We start from the raw sequence: 5,196 nt of genomic DNA, 5'->3' as shown, positions 1-5,196 counted from the left end.
GCTTCACTAAGGGCACTAATATCCCACAACGATGGCCTTTAGGAACATATTGTGGTATGCAGATTGAAGGGATGTACCCATCTCTTATATTACCGTCATGTCATAGTAATATGTTTAGAAGAACATGCTGACAGGTCACGCAAGATTTGCGCCGTAGTAACCTCGACGTAATCTAGTTCTCTGTATAGCGTATAAAGCTGTTGAGACACAGCCCATGAAGCTTCCATCCACGGCCCGGTAGTTAACTATTCTATGCCGTTGCCAGACGCTAGATTATGGCTAACTTTAACCATAAATAAAATACAATCTACTGAGGTTAGAGGGCTGCACGGTGGTGGCCTATCCTATAGCGTAGCCAGACGCGCGATTATGGCTGACTTTAACTATAAATAAAATAAAATCTACTGAGGCTAGAGGTCTGCAATTTGGCATGTTTAATGACTGAAGGGTGGATGATCAACGTACCAATTTGCAGCCCTCTAGCCTCAGTAACTACTGAGTCTTTCTCTTACAGAAAACTAATAGAAATGGAGAGAAAAAAGTAGGAAAAGCAGAAGGGTGTTATCAAGGTCACTCATTACTCACCGGATACCTAAGATAGCTTCTCTGGCCTAAATGTGAACCAGAGTAACTTTCGCCTGACTCATAAGATGATGACGTGAAAAGTTACTACGCTACGCACACTCTACACCTCATTAAGCTGACTTCAACTAATGCTTGCTCATGCAATATGATAATAATAATAGTAGAAAAATTTCGGTCTTACTACGAACTACCTTAAATAATAATAATAATAATAATAAATAAGAATAATAATAAAAATAACTAATGAATAATGATAATAAGAATAATAATAATAATAATTGAATCACCTATCGGTCTTACTGCAATAATAAAATAATAATAATAATAATAATAATAATAATAGAAGTAATAATAAAAATGAAATAAACTAAATTAAAATGGTTGAGATTATTAACCTCGGTTTTTAACTGGCGGTAAATTAATTTAATTTATTAAATAATAATCATAATAACAATGATGATAATGGTGGAATCACCTCGGTCTTACTGCATAATTGTTTATATAAATAATAATAATAATAATAATAATAATAATAATAATAATAATAATAATAATAATAATAATAATAATAACAGTTGAATCACCTCGATTTTACTGCGTAAATATTTCTATAACTTATAAATAAATAAATTACACTTTATAATGACATTTTGCGTACAGTGATTATTATCACTATGATAGTTAAAGACAAATTAATGTTAATAATAATTGCACCGGGTGATAGATATTATAGTCTTTGTAGTCTTGTTTATTTATGATTTATGTCTTCATTTCTCCAAAGGAAACAAGATATGATGATACGTTTATACGCTTTCTTACTTAAGTTTTCCCTCATTTTCATAAACTTTCATTGATCCCAACTTTTTTTTTTTTTAATCTGATTTCTTATTTCTGTTTGTTTTCGGCTTGGGCTAAGAAATTGGACTTACAGTTTAGAATTTATTTCTTAATTTTCTGTAAAAGAAAACTATTGAGATGCTTAGTCTGTCCGTCCGCACTTTTTCTGTCCGCCCTCAGTTCTTGAAAACTACTGAGGCTAGAGGGCTGCAAATTGGCATGCTGATCATCCACCATCCAGTCATCAAACAGTTAGCCTATAATGCTATAGGATAGGCCACCACCGGGGAAGTGGCTGAAAGTTTTATGGGCAGCGGCTGGGGATTCAAGGACCGTGGCTGAGAGTATCGTGCAACATGATTACGCTATACAGAAAATTCGATACTTCGGCGCATTTTTTACTAGTTCTTTTTTAGCTTGTAGAAAATACATCGAGGCTTAACCTTACTATGGTGAGAAGTACCTCGTCCAATGAACGTCACCCACATATGCAGGAGCAATCCTCAACATATGTTGACTGTAAACAAATGAGAAAATATGACCAATTTTATCACAATATTTGAGAGGACACTCATTGGTGAAAATGGTACAGGAATTATGACAACATATTCCAACAATTAGCGACCCAATTGAATGATTGATTGGTTGGCATTAGCCTTGTGTTAGCCATAAGAATCACCGAATTCGAGATCTGCGTTCCTGTATATATAGATTGTTGAACTTTGGCGATGATGTGGGGGAGGTTAGTGATGGCTTCTTATTTTCGTATTATCTCTTTCCGTTTTCCATTTCTGCGATCTTATATTTGGATGTCTGTACTTCTCGTGCCTCGTTTGGTGTATCAGATTAGCCGTTAGTTTAAGGGAAAGCCACGAAACGTGAGATCATTATGCTGTTCACGGAGCATGGATTGTTCTGAGTGTTTATGAGAAACTGACTTCTTAAAGAGACATTATACTTTACAATCAAAAGGCTTTGGCGTATGACTGTAGCCCATCCTGGTTCGTCATTGCTCTTTCTCTCTCTCTCTCTCTCTCTCTCTCTCTCTCTGAACGGAGCAGATGAAATTATGAATCATCTCTCATGGTTAATGCTAAAACGATGGATTCTTAACAAATAGATAAATAAATACAACCAAATAACACAGACAACTCAATGGGAAACAAAAGTATTCCCACTCTGAGTTGAAGGTGACCCCAAGAAGGCGGTCGCTTAGTGAAAGTGAGATCTCTCCTTCCGTTCAACAACTGAGCGGATATTGCCAATTATAATTTTTTATCATCCTATCTCGTGGATCTAAACTATGTGTGTATTGCAGTGCCTCTACTTTGCATATTCCATGTATATGAACTGAGCTGAAGTAAAGAACATTATTATTATTATTATTATTATTATTATGGCATACCCATACCACGCGTTCAAGAGGTTCTTGCGAATACGTTTCTTGGCAACGTTTAGCGTTCAGCCGCCGGAATCGGAGCCAAATTGCGCCAACATTGGCGGCAAAATGGAAGTGGTTTATTGGTAAAATCGTAGCGGTTCACATCCAAATGCCTCTTCATTTTGCCGTTACTTGCAGCTCCTGTCCAGGGTCGATTTTAATTTAGCAAAACGATTACAAATCAATGTCACTTCATGCCTGTTTGAGCGATTTCTGTAGACGAATATAACGGAACTGAGGTCACCGATACTAGGAAATTTTCTCCCTAATGAATACTTCATGGATGTTTGCAAGAATATTGGCCATAACTTTTCTATTTTTGTTCTCGTTTTGAGCGATGATTACACTATTTGACTGACTATGAATCTAGTGGTAGTTAGCTCTCATTTTCCTGGAACATACGTTTCCATATAATGCTGAATTACCTGAGCCTTGTTATATATATATACTATATATATATATATATATATATATTTATATGCATGTATGTGGATGTATACATTAACATTTCGTCACAAACACATAGACAGAGATGTATATATATATGTATGTGTGTGTATGCATGGGTGCGCTCCGGCATGCTTGTGAGCTCACACTTATACACTAAGAGAGAGAGAGAGAGAGAGAGAGAGAGAGAGAGAGAGATGACATAATTACTGTAAGATTCGATTAATTTCAGTTAAAAAAACGACATTAGAAGGCTGACAGGAGAAAATTAAAAAATTAGCAATGAGTAAAAAGAATAGAATTAGCGACATGAGAGAGTAGGTACTGATTATGTCAGCAAATGATCCTAAAATAATAAAGATAAAAAAAAATAAAGAATGGAGAGAAAAAACTCTTTTCGAATACAACAGGAGGAAAAGACGAAAGCTTTGTCAATGTGTGATGTTTTCCCATTTATCATTAAATTAGAGTCGAGTTGATTTCGAATTGGCGTCAAAGTACTGCGCGTGAGCGTTGCCTACGGAACTCTATGGGCATTAAGCATTTACATTAAAAGACATAAACTACGTAATAAGATATCATCTGCCATTTGAGGTGTGTCGCTGTGTACACAACTTAAATGTGCATCATCACTTGTGAAAACACAATTATGTTCACCCTTTGCATAGTGACGGCGTTTATTTGTAAAAAAAAAAATCCTTAGCTTCAGGACGGGGTAATTTCTGTCTTTATTCGCTTAGGGCACCGAAGTGCAGTAGATTTGCAATGACGTCCTTACCTGCATGAAGGATGTCAGATTTCACAGCCCAGGAACATTTCTGCATTTAGATCAGTGGAGAACATTTTACCCAAATCTCTACCGTTCCAGATTCTATTAACTTTCTTCTGAGATGTCGTCACTTTCTTTACGAATAACCATTCCGAAAACACTTCGTTCACTGCACTTCACCACTGTATTTTATCCAGATCCAGACTTTTACCTGGACGGCATCGGCTTCCAGGATTCTTCTGATAAGGTTAAGGACTCCTGGTTAGTCGCGTAGGACGAGTAAGACTGGGTCCTGCAGGGAAAGGATTTACCGTCCGGGTCAAAGTCTCATCGCTGCCAAACGTACGACTGCTGACACCTCATAACAAACAGAAATGAATAAAAATCACAAGTATCTAATTGCCACTGTCATTTTTACTGTTTCAGGTAACACTGAGATAAACAACAGTTAATGTTAGTTAGATATCTTTGAATCTTAGCTAATGGTGGCTTTGAAATAAATAAAAGTTTGCTTTCAAGCCCCGAGGAATGAGAATTCCGTAAAAAAAAAAAAGTCCTGTGATGAAACTGGTTTCGCTGGATCACCGGACACCGCTAGGGATGTGGGTGGGTTGGGGTTGGAGGAGATGGGGGTCAGTGAGCGCTGGAAGGAGGCGGCTAAGGAGGGGCAATGGATGATTTTGGCATCCTTTCCAAAAGGCATTGCCCATGGCCTTGAACTGTCCGCTCATTAGCGTGTTCGTGAGTTGCAGATGAAGCTGGCTGTATGCCAGAGGGCTCTTGGATGTCAGATGCTGTATAACCGACATTTAAATGACCAACAGTTACTCTGCAGCATAGCCGTGATATATTTTTTATTTTCTAAATTCATAGCGTCATCATTATTCATTTTTGCCTTTAAAATTTGCTATCATAAGAAGATTTCATTGAAACAAATGAGCTAAGTTGACAATTTCTTTTTCCTTCTTTCATAAGTCATCTTATTGTGTAGAACTCTCAGAGGGCAGGAGTAACTTTGTACATATAAGGCCCACAAGAATATATCAGTGGTAGAATGTGAGACTTCATAAAAACGTACAAAAAGCTTTCGAGCCCTATCCTGGGCTCATCTTCACTT

At 37.0% G+C, this 5,196-nt stretch overlaps 1 protein-coding gene across 1 annotated transcript in view; it reads right to left on the bottom strand.

The window, feature by feature from the left end:
- Positions 1 to 4,344, bottom strand: part of LOC135226481 (probable G-protein coupled receptor Mth-like 1) — a 30,853-nt gene extending 26,509 nt beyond the window's left edge. The window contains exon 1 of the mRNA XM_064266090.1: positions 4,089 to 4,344. The gene's annotated coding sequence lies outside the window, so the exon portion shown is untranslated. The remainder of the gene's footprint in view (positions 1 to 4,088) is intronic.
- Between the last annotated feature and the right edge of the window lie 852 nt (positions 4,345 to 5,196).

Source organism: Macrobrachium nipponense, chromosome 14, assembly GCF_015104395.2.
Source record: "Macrobrachium nipponense isolate FS-2020 chromosome 14, ASM1510439v2, whole genome shotgun sequence".
Lineage (NCBI taxonomy): Eukaryota > Metazoa > Arthropoda > Malacostraca > Decapoda > Palaemonidae > Macrobrachium > Macrobrachium nipponense.
Note: the sequence above shows the minus strand (reverse complement) of the source record. Positions and strands in the feature narration are given on the sequence as shown.